Genomic DNA, 12,008 nt, shown 5'->3' on the forward strand with positions numbered 1-12,008 from the left:
CATTCTTGATTATCCCCCATTTTCCCGGAATGGGCGTGGGAGCCAAGCCTAGGGGACCGGGGCAAGGATTCCCAGAAGTGAGGGCGAGTGTGTGTGTGTGTGTGTGTGTGTGTGTGTGTTGGGGGGGGGGGTGGGGGGTGGTGAGAGGGCTGGAGGCGGTCCTAGGGGTGGGGCAATGGGTCAAGAGGACTGAGTGGGAGGGTCCGCCCCCAGGGACCACGCCCCGAGAGCCACGCCTGTATGTTGTATTTTGTTTTCAATTTGAGCAATCCCCACCCGTCCCGTTTTCCAGGCGGAAGAAAGTAGCCTCCAGGCTCTACACCAGGGAGTGGACCGAGCGGGACCTGGCGGTGAGTGGGACGCGCGGGAGGGCACCGAGCGGGGTCCCGGGTACAAGGCTCGAAACCCGGGACCCCGAAATCCTCTAGGAGAGGCCCGAGGAAGAAAGCGCAGCTTCCTGGGCTCCTAGTCTCCAGGCCCACTTCGCCCCGCTGCATCCTCAGGTCCTTGCCTAAGTTTGAGGCGCTTGGCACTCGCCTGCCACGAAAACAAGGGGAGTTGATTGCAGTGCCAGCTTGGGGTCCAGGCCGCCCGGGAGCTTACAGTGGGCGCAACAGCCCGTAGATTGACAGGACTATTGGAGACCCAGTTCTGAGAGGTTGGAAGGAAGTAGTCCCTGGCGGTGGGGCTTGGCGCTGTGCTGCCTGGCCAAGCGGATCCTGTTGGCAGAAGGGGTAGTTGGGGGGGTAGGGAGCCATCCTCATCCTAGATAGTCTCTTGTTAACTGGACTTCTCTTGCACCTCTCACAGGCATTGTCTTTTCCCTGCAGCTCTCCTGGATTTAGGTGGAGTTTATTCACCTTTGAGAGGGATCATACATTTATCTAAGATAAAATTCAGATCTAGATATAAGGGAAGAAAAACAGAACTTTTCTTGGGGAGCCACAGCTAAGGAAGCCATGCTACCATGGATTGACTCCAAACCCTGTGATTTGGAGCTGCTGTAAAAGGGGGTTTTTAGAGCAGAAGCAAGCACAGAGGAAACTGTCTAGCACAGAAGTTACTTGTCAAGAATTATAGTTGGTTGACATTTAAATCTGAATTTCAAAATTTCCCCCACACCAGCGTTATTGCAGGGACTTCACGCCTGCATATCTCCACCCTCCAGGGGCTTTTTTTCCCGCCTTAGGATAGGGACACATAGAGCAAGGGTCCACCCTACAGACCCTCCTACGTGGTGGTTTACGGTTTGAACCCTGGTCCTTGCCCATTGTAATGTGTGCTCTACTGGGTAAGCCACTTACCAGTTGCTGTACATTGTTTTTAAGATGGAGGGGCCAGTTGTTGGCATGCCTGGTTGAGCAAACACATTATAGTGCTCAAGGACTCGGGTTCAAGCCCCAGGTCCCCACCAGCAAGGGGAAAGTTTCACAAGTGGTGAAACTGCTATGCTACAGGTGTCTCTCTATCTCTTTTTCCCTCTCTGTTTCTGCCTCTAGGCAAAATAAATATATCTATAGATATAGTTGGAAATGGAACCACCAGCAAGGGCTTATTTATTTGCAGAAGTTGATAAAGGTCTCTCATCTCTCCCCAGTTTCTCAGAATTATTGACTGTATTTAAGAAATTATTTGTCTGTTTTCTCTGTGAGGATCATTGTTGGTGGTGTCAGCCAACGTATTATTCTTTTTTTAAATTTTTATTTATTTCCTTTTGTTGCCATTGTTGTTTTATTGTTGTAATTTTTGTTGTTGTTATTGATGTCGTTGTTGTTGGATAGGACAGAGAGAAATGGTGAGAGGAGGGGAAGACAGAGAGGGAGAGAGAAAGACAGACCTGCAGACCTGCTTCACTGCCTGTGAAGCGGCTCCACTGCAGGTGGGGAGCTGGGAGCTCAAACCGGGATCCTTATGTCAGTCCTTGAGCTTCGTGCCATGTGCACTTAAACCCCTGTGCTACCACCGGACTCATAAACAATGTATTCTTCTGAACCCTGGCAGTTTTGATTGATGACTATTCCATTACCCTCTATTGGACTAAATAACATCATCTTAGCAGGAGAGACTCCATCTTTATAGCTCTCTCCTGTCAGTAATAACTTATACATTTAGGAGTGGGAAAGAAGTGGGTGTGCTGTCACCAGTCCAATTACAGGAAAGAACTATTGTTCTTAAATAAATAGTTAGTTTGGGGCCAGGCGGTGGTTCATGTGGCCAGGAGGGTGGCTCACACGGTGAAGCGTGTACATTACAGTGTACAAGGTCCCCACCTTGTACAGGGGGAAGCTTCACAAGTGGTGAAGCGGAGCTGCCAGTGTCTCTCTGTCTCTCCCCCTCTTTATCTCTCCCTCCTCAATTTATCTATCAAATAAATAAATAAAAATATTTTTTTAAGTTATTTTTCCACCACCATCAATGATAACAACAAAATGGGTTTATTTGGCATAAACAAAAGGGTAGCTCGCAAATACACTTTCCTTGAATCAAAGCCAACATTACCCCTTACCTAACCTGTGGAATGTTACTCTACAGTGAGGTGCAGGGTAGCAAGATCACTTTCTGTTAGAGATGCAAGACTTGTTGAGTCCTTTGGTTTACTGGCTGAACATGCATAGTGATACTTGTCCAGTCTCCAGATCTTATTTAAATAGGGCTTCTCTGTATTTCTTTTCATGTTGTCCCCTCTGGATCAGTACCCATAACCATCTCTAAAAATATATCTTGGATTCTTGGCTTTTCGGTCTCACAATGCCAGCATGGTCCTTTAGTGTCATGTCCCATGAAAGGGGCAGTACATAAATTGGAACCTTAAGGATACCTGAGAATGTAAAGGTCCCATGTGGATTTGATACTTTCTTTACATATGTCATGTGATTTGAAAAGTACTTTCCCTGAAGTACAGTTGTACAAGGGCTTGTTAGTCTTCATGTTAGTCTTCATTGTTAGTCTTCTGTTTTTTTTTTTTTTTTTAGACTTTCTTATTTTATGAGAAAGAGAGACATCAGAGTCTCATTTAGCTCTTCCTGTGGCCTGAGGCGTTCAAGTCCTGTACACCATTGCTAATTTATCTTTCCTGTCCAGGAGGTATCTTTTCTAAAACACAAAATCTCCAGGTTACGGGGTGTATCACTTAAGGTTTAGTCTCCTTAGAACACTGCATGGAAAGATTGCTCAAACTGACTTTCTTTTGGCCTCCAGAGTTATTGTCGGAACTTGGTGGTATGAATCCACCATTCCTGGCAGCCACTTTTTCTTTCTTTCTTTTTCTTTCTTTCTTTCTCTTTCTTTCTTTCTTCCTTCCTTTCTTTTTCCTTCTTTCTTTCTTTCTTTTTTTATTTTATTCAACAGGACAGAGAGAAATTGAGAGAGGTAAAGAGGGAGAAAGGTAGACATCTGCAGACCTGCTTCACCACTCGTGAAGCTTCTCTCCCTACAGGTGGTGAGAGGGGCTCAGGTGTATTAGTCATCTTTTCACTAGTGGCTAGCAGTGGAAAATTTACAGCCTCCAGTAGGATTTTTTTTCTTTTTGTCATACCCACAATTGCTGACTTTCCAATCTTGTGTCACCTTTTCTAGAGCTAATTCTTAAGCTTTCCAAGCTATTTTCTCTCCAACTTATCATTTAAATAAATATCCCTTAGTAGCATGACAGAAGTTTGATAGCTATTGGTTCCATTAAAAGACTATACTTGTGGATGTATCATCAGCATGGCTTCCATTAGTTTCCAGTGTCAATTTAAAAAAAAAAAAAAAAAAGCTCTAAATTTTCAGTAACTACTTAAGCAGCAAGTAAAAGTTGAACATCCAGTAATTTCTGAACCTAAGGACTGTTTATAATTTTGTCTCCACCAGAAGTAATGAAGCCACATTGTATCCACCAGGTTCCCAAATTATGAGCTCTTCTGAAAGCATATTACCCTCTTATGAACATGGGCACATTTGTCTGGGGCCATGGTGTAGGCTCACTCGAGTGCCTGTAATTAGACTTGTTGAGCTGTAACAGCCAAGTTTACAAGTACTGCTTCAGTTACCTCAGGGTACTGATGTTGCGTAACCAGCCCGATAGTCATCACAGAACCTTTGATACATGAAGCATCTATAAGCAACAAGAAGCTAGCATTAACCAGGGGAGATTCTTGCAGGTCATCATGAGGAGTTAGGAGGTGATTCATTAGTGTCAAGCTGGCATGAGGGACTTTGTGTTGAGAGGGAAGAGGGAAACAGGATTAAGAGTTTTAGAGTGGGGGTTGCACGGTAGTGCAACAGGTTAAGCACACGTTGTGCAAAGCGCAAGGACCCGTGTAAGGATCCCGGTTCGATCCCCCGGCTCCCCACCTGCAGGGGGGTTGCTTCACAAGCGGTGAAGCAGGTCTACAGGTGTCATTCTTTCTATCCCCCTCTCTGTCTTCCCTTCCTCTCTCCATTTCTCTCTGTCCTATCTAACAGTGATGACATGATGGCATTAATAACAGTAACTGCAGCAGCAATAAAAAATAAGGGCAACAAAAAGGAAAATAAATATAAAAAAAGAGTTTTACAGTATGAGAAAGTTTTATAGGGAGTTAAGCAAAAGGACTTCCTTAGTGATCTTATCAGAAAGGGTATTGGCAGCAGTAACTGAGAAAGGAGGAAGTGATATCCTTATACCACAATGTCTGGTTGCTGACTCTGTTACTCCAGATGTGGATGGTCATACCCATATTTTTGGATGAGGCATCTGGGGCATTCTCTTCCATTTTATATCAGAGAGGGAGAGGGAGAGAGAGAGAGAGAAACTGATAATTGGAATAGCCAGTGGTAGGTGTACTTAACAAACCCTTGTAAGGCCTTAATGACCATGTTGATATGTTTTTCCTATAGAATTTAGTCACTGCTTCTGGGATTTTGTTCATTTTGTTTTGTTTTTATTTATTTTATTGATACCAGGGTTATTGCTTAGTGCCAATACTATGAATCTACCACTCTCAGTAGCCATTTTTCCTTTTTTTTTTTCTTTCTATTTTATTTGACAGAACAAAGAGAAATTGAAAGGGGAGGAGAGACTGAGAGGGACAGAGAAAGACATACACCTGCAGACCTGCTTCACTGCTAGTGAAGTATTCCTCCTGTAGGTGGGGAGCCAGGACTTGAATCCAGGGCCTTGCACATGGTGATACGTGTGCTTAACTGGATGCTCCACTGCCCAGCCCCCTCAGTGCTATTTTTTTTTTTTTTAATAAAACACAGAGAGGTTTTGTCAACATCTGGTAGGATTTGCCCATAAGGGTGAAATCTGGTTCAGTAAATACAAATGATCAGTGTCTCTGGAGTAAACATTATTGTGAGAGCTCGGGCAAATGAAAGATAAACTAAAGGCAACATCATTGAGTTTTATGGGCTATTTTGATTGTTACTTTCAAATTCTAAAAATATCTAACCCTTTTGTGAGAAACAATCCAAATCATGATACTTTTCTATGAAATCTGGACCTAACATAAAGGATAAAAGAACTGGGGAAAAACATGAGGACATCTCACAGAATACTATCAAAAAAGGTAGGTGTGGAGACAGAACGCTTTGCAAGTTTATTAGGAATTCATACTAAATAGATACTTTGTGGCACAGGCTTACTTTTAAACAGTGGGGTTGATCATCAAAAGTGTTAGTACTCGGGAGTCTGGCAGTAGCACAGCGGGTTAAGTACAAGGGTGAGGCATAAGGATCCCCACCTGCAGGGGGTTGCTTCACAAGTGTGAAGCAGGCCTGCAGGTATCTGTCTTTCCCTCCTCTCTCCATTTCTCTCTGTCCTATCCAACAACGACGACATCAATAACAACAATAATAAATACAACAATAAAACAAGGGCAACAAAAAGGAATCAATAAATAAAATTTTAAAAAGTGTTACTACTCTAACAGATTTATTTCCAATCTGGAGGGTTGTGTAAATTAAGGAGGATTGAGAAAAGCACCTATAATTCCTTAGAGTCCTGACACTGGAAATTAGGACATTGGAAAGACTGGAAGACTGGGCACTGGAAATGCCTAAGGCCATCTTTCCTTTAGTGGCTCTACTCTCTAAAAGGAGAAGTTGAACTGGCAAAATAGCTTACTTGCATAGTGTGCTACTTTGCCATATATGTGACTCAGGTTCAAGCCTGGCCCCTACCACATTTAAGGAAGCTTTGATGCTCTGGTCTCTGGTCTTTATGCATTTACTTTTTTTGTTTGTTTCTTTTAATCAGAGTACTGCTCATCTGGCTTATGTGGTGCAGGGGGAATTGAATCTGGGACTTTGGAGTCTCAGGCATAAGAGTCTCTTTGCATAACCACTGTGCTATCTACCCCCACCCCTGATCTATATCTCTGTCTGGGGGATAAAAAAAGGTTCAGGAGAAATATAAGGTTTTTAGTTAATATAGAGACCTTCATTTGGCACGGGATTAAGGGTTCCATCTTTAGTCACTACAAGGAATTGGGTCCTTGTGCATTATAATGTATGTGGTTAACCAGGTGTGCCACTGCCCAGCCCCAGGATGGCTTGATTTTTCCATGTGCACAAGGCTGAAGTTCCACAGGCACATGGAAAGAAAACAGGACCTTCAACAAAGAGAATATCTTCCAGATAAGCCCTAGAGGGTTCAGATGTTAAGAAGCAGATCCCAGGTTCAGACTACTTACCTAGAGAGTCCATGGTCAAGGAAAAGGCAATCAATCAATGGACTGTTTTTCCACCAGCCTTGGTGTTGATGAATGGCTTTATCTGGATCCCAGTGTGGACCACCAAGTACATTAACCTCAAACAAAACAAAAAACAATCAGTTATTTCACCAACAAAAAAATGAATTACTTGGAAAGAACAACAAAGAGGCAGTTTGGAAAAGGCAGTGTCATGGTGAAGCATACGTGCATTTTCCTTGAATCAATGCCAGTAACCCCCTTTTTTTTTAAATATTTTAAAAAATTATTTATTTATTTATTCCCTTTTGTTGCCCTTGTTGTTTTATTGTTGTAGTTATTGTTGTCGTTGTTGTTGGATAGGAGAGAGAGAAATGGAGAGAGGAGGGGAAGACAGAAAGGGGGAAAGAGATACTTACAGATCTGCTTCACCCACCGCTTGTGAATCGACTCCCCTGCAGGTGGGGAGCCGGGGGTTAGAACTGGGATCCTTATGCTGGTCCCTGCACTTTTCCCCACGTGCGCTTAACCCACTGTGTTACCGCCCGACTCCAAGTAACCCCTTTTAGAGAGGCCATTTCTAAGGAAAAAAGCAAGTCCTTCTTCCTTTGCTGAGTCAGGGTGGTAACATCACTTCCTAAAAAAATTAAAATAATAAATAAATGAAAAAGTAAAGAATGCCCCTCATCACCTGTGTAGCATTGTGAATCATATTGGTCAGTGACCTTAAAAAACATTAGTCTTCTACTTAGAAGACACAAAATTATCATTTTTTACACATGTGATTTTTTTTTTCTTGCCTCCAGGGTTATTGCTGGGGCTAAGTATATCCACTGCACCTGGAGGCTATTTTTTCCCTTTTGTTGCCCTCATTGTTTTATTGCTGTGGTTATTATTGTTATTGATGTCATTGTTGTTGGATAGAACAGAGAGAAGTATAGAGAGGAGGGGAAGACAAAGATGGGGAGAGAAAGATAGACACCTGCAGACCTGCTTCACCACTCATGAAGTGACCACCCTCCCCTGCAGGTGGGGAGCCGGGTTTCCAATCGGGAACCTTGCACTGGTCCTTGTGCTTCATGCCATGTGCGCTTAACCTGCTGTGGTGTCCGGCTGTGCCATGGAAAAGAGAGAGAGGCGATCCGGAGCTAAGAGGGAACACAAATCTTTACTCGCACGGGCACATCAGAGTTGGGTGAGAGCGCAGTGGTTCAGGCCATGAGGAGGTAGCAAAAATGGCCGCCTCCTGCTACCAGTAGCACCATACCTTGTCCATTTGCCGAAGTGAAAAGCGAGCAAGAGAGAGGAGGGGCAGAAGAAGAAGGGCTTTATAGGGCAACAACCAGGAGTGACGTGTTGGGACAGGATTGGTTGAAAAAGGCATTGTGAGAATATAGCGGGAAGTGGCAAAGCCTGAGGGAACAGCTTGGCAGATGTGACCGCGTCTGCGTAATTCCCCAGCACTGTGCTACCGCCAGACCCCCATACATGTGATTTTTTTACACCATGAATGTTCTCAAGAAACAACTGAAAAAACAGAGAAAAATAAAAGATTCTAGTAGTGCCCAACTACATCTAGTCCCAATTTGTAGAAACCAATTGACATCAATTACATAAATTAGAAAATGCAGTAGAACAAAATGAGATATTCAATTTAGCATGAAATAATACAAAATTGAAAACCTTATTTAAAAAAAAATTGTTTATTCCCTTTTGTTGCCCTTGTCGTTTTATTATTGATGTCATTGTTGTTAGATAGGACAGAGAGAAATGGAGAGAGTAGGGGAAGACAGGAGGAGAGAAAGATAGACACCTGCAGACCTGCTTCACCGCCTGTGAAGCGACACCCATGCAGGTGGGAAGCTGGGGGCTCGAACTGGTGGTCCGTACGCTGGTCCCTGCGCTTTGCTTTGCACCACCTGCCCTTAATTTGCTGTGCTACCGCACAATTTTTGAAAACTCTATTTTTAAAGAGAGGGACATGTATGTATACAATTATATACAATGTCTGTTTATAGATTTTGTAACTACTATATATAACATAACATCTTGAGTTATGTTTATACAATATATAGTAATACACATAATTCTATAACCATTGTTGAGGGGATTCAGTTACATAGTTTACATTTCATCCTAAGGTCCAGAGGTGGAATAATACATAGTTTAAAATATTTGGTAGTTCTGAATATTCTAATATATATATATACATATATATATATATTAAAAAAACTAGCAGACAAAAAAATAAAATGACAGCCAGTTAATAGAAATAGAGAGGCAAGTGACCTTCCTACATGATTAAAAGCTTCCCAACATTTTCACTGGAAGCTGTGGAAAGTAAAGTAACCCAGTATTTTTAATCTTTTAGACTGGCAATGACAAATGTTTTTATAAAACCATTACATTTGGAATTAAAGTATTTTTGTGTGGTATATGAACAGATTCAAATTATTTGGTATACAGTTTGATAGTTCATATCAGACTAAATATGCACATAACTTTGATCCAGCAATTCTGTTTCTAGGAGTTTAATATAGAGTTACCCAAAGAAATAGATCTGATAGTCTTTGTCAGTATTTCCATTTTATAAATAAAAATTTTTTAAAAAGAAATAGATCTGACTTTATTTCAACATTTTTGCACTAACAAACATTCAGGGACAATTTAAAGTTTCACCAATAAGTAATCAGTTAAATGAATAGTAGTGCTGCCATTAGAAAAATATGACTGGGAGTCCGGCGGTAGTGCAGCGGGTTAAGCACACGTGGTACGAAGTGCAAGGACCCCCATAAGGATCCGGGTTTAAGCCCGGGGCACCCCACCTGCACGGGAGTCGCTTCACAGGCAGTGAAACAGGTCTGCAGGTGTCTATATTTCTCTCCCCCTCTCTTTCTTCCCCTCCTCTCTCCATTTCTCTCTGTCCTATCTAACAATGATGATATCAAGTACAACAATAATAACTACAACAATACAGCATAAGGATCTTGGTTCAAGCCCCCAGCTCCCCACCTGTAGGGGAGTCGCTTCACAAGTAGTGATGCAGGTCTGCAGTTGTCTATCCTTCTCTCCCCCTCTCTGTTTTCCCCTCTTCTCTCCATTTCTCTCTGTCCTATCCAACGACGACGATATCAACAACAACAGCAATAATAATAACAATAAACAACAAGGGCAACAAAGGAAATAAATATTAAAAAATAAATAAAATAACTACAACAGTAAAACAAGGGCAGCAAAAGGGAAAATAAATAAATATATTTTTAAAAAATTAAAAAAAGGAAAATATGGCTATTAGGGCCCTGGCAGTAGTGCAACGGGTTAAGCGCACATAAGAGGAAGGGCAAGGACCTATGCAAGAATCCCAGTTTGAGCCCCCGACTCCCCACTTGCGGGGATGGGGGAGTCGCTTCATAATCGAAGAAGGAGGTCTGCAGGTGTCTTTCTTTCCCTCTTTCTGTGTTCCCCTCCCCTCTCAATTTCTCTCTGTCCTATCGTATTTTTTTTAAAAAAAGGAAAAAAATCTTGAGGAGCAGTGAATTCATAGTTCAGGCACTGAGCCCTATGATAACACTGGAGGCAAAAAAAGAAAGGAAAGGCTATGCAAACATAAATGTAATCTGTTCCATCATTTTTAATAAATGAAAAAGAAATACAAAAATTCACAGAGAAAACTAGTTTATATTTAAAATTACACTGTATAGTTTGCATATGTCTAGAAAAATATTGGCAGATAAAATTACCTTTTATTTGTAGTTGTCTTTTGAAATAGAAAATTGGGGCTGTGGTCCGGGAGGTGGCGCAGTGGATAAAGCACTGGACTCTCAAGCATGAGGTCCTGAGTTAAATCCCAGCAGCACATGTACCAGAGTGATGTCTGGTTCTTTCTCTCTCTCCTCCTATCTTTCTAATAAATAAAATAATAAAAAAAGAAAGAAAGGAAAAAAGAAAGAAAGAAAGAAAGAAAGAAAGAAAGAAAATTGGGGTCTAGGTAAGAAGAATTTTTATTTTTCATTATATATCTCTATATAGCCTCAGTGATTTCTTATAGTGTTTCCAGGTAAGACCTATTGTTACTATTTTATTTTTTAAAGATCTATTTATCAGTAAGTGAGCAAACAAAAGCATCGTTCTGGAATATTTGGTGCCAAGGATCATGCCACAGTCCCTGCACTTACCACTGCACCTCACCACCACCACCACCACACCCCCTATGCTTACACCCGTGGCCACAGAACCTGCTTTTAAATATCTGCTTCTACAAATGTAAGATTTCCTATTAAAATAATTTATTTGTAAGTCATATAACATGCTGCTTTGATAAAAATTAATACTTGAAAGCTAGCCAGAAGATGATGTGATAAGGAATTATCTGGTAAGTTTCCAGATGTCACAATTTGCAAAGCAGTGTTTTCTTAAATGTTTGGCACAAACATCATGATAACAGAAACATTTCCCCCTTGAAAGCCAAAATGGAGAGATCTGGTATTTTCTTTAAACTGATTTAATATGCCTGATGAAAGCTATCTATGAAATCTGGCTATCATTTTTGCTATGATCTAATCTCATTCTTTGATTTTAAAAGGAAGACAGCCAACCAACTTCAAGGTTTTTTTTTTTTTTTTTTGCTCCAGGGTTATTGCCCTTCACTAAGAATGCCACCACTCCTGGAGGCCATCTTTTTCAGGTTTGGGGTTTGTTGTTTTTTTTTTGCCTCCAGGGTTATCGCTGGAGCTCACTGTCTGCACTACGAATCCACTGCTCCTGGAGGCCATTTCCCCCATTTTGTTGCCCTTGTTGTAGCTGTTATTGTCATAGCTGATGTTGTTATTCGATAGGACAGAAAGAAATCGAGAGAGATGGGGAAGACAGAGAGGAGGAGAGAAAGATAGACACCTGCAGACCTGCTTCACCGCTTGCGAAGAGACCCCTCTGCAAGTGGGGAGCTGGGGGCTCCAACTGGGATCCCTTGCACTTTGCGCCATGTGCGCTTAACCCACTGTGTTACCGCCCAGCTCCCTTTTTCAGGTTTTTGTTGTTGTTGCTCTTGTTGTTTATCGTCGTTGTTATTGCTGTCATTATTGTTGGACAGGACAGAGAGAAATAGAGAGAGGAGGGGAAGAGAGAAGGGGACAGAAAGATAGACACCGGCAGACCTGCTTAAGCATCTGTGAAGCAGTTCCCATGCAGGTGAGGAGCGGGGGCTCCAATGGGACCCTTCGGGGGTCCTTGCACTTCGCGTCATGTGCACTTAATTTGCTGCGCTACCACGCAGCTCCCCAATTTCAAGATTCTTAGCACTTTCTAAAAAGAGAGAAATATCCAATCATAGACCTGTTTAGAAAGACTTATAGT

At 42.1% G+C, this 12,008-nt stretch overlaps 1 protein-coding gene across 2 annotated transcripts in view; it reads left to right on the top strand.

Moving 5' to 3' along the window:
* Positions 1–217: 217 nt before the first annotated feature.
* Positions 218–12,008, top strand: part of PLSCR4 (phospholipid scramblase 4) — a 48,980-nt gene continuing 37,189 nt past the window's right edge. For both annotated transcript variants that reach the window (XM_007518071.3, XM_060197550.1), the window contains exon 1: positions 218–350. The gene's annotated coding sequence lies outside the window, so the exon portion shown is untranslated. The remainder of the gene's footprint in view (positions 351–12,008) is intronic.

The sequence above is a fragment of the Erinaceus europaeus genome, chromosome 9 (assembly GCF_950295315.1).
Source record: "Erinaceus europaeus chromosome 9, mEriEur2.1, whole genome shotgun sequence".
Taxonomy (NCBI): domain Eukaryota; kingdom Metazoa; phylum Chordata; class Mammalia; order Eulipotyphla; family Erinaceidae; genus Erinaceus; species Erinaceus europaeus.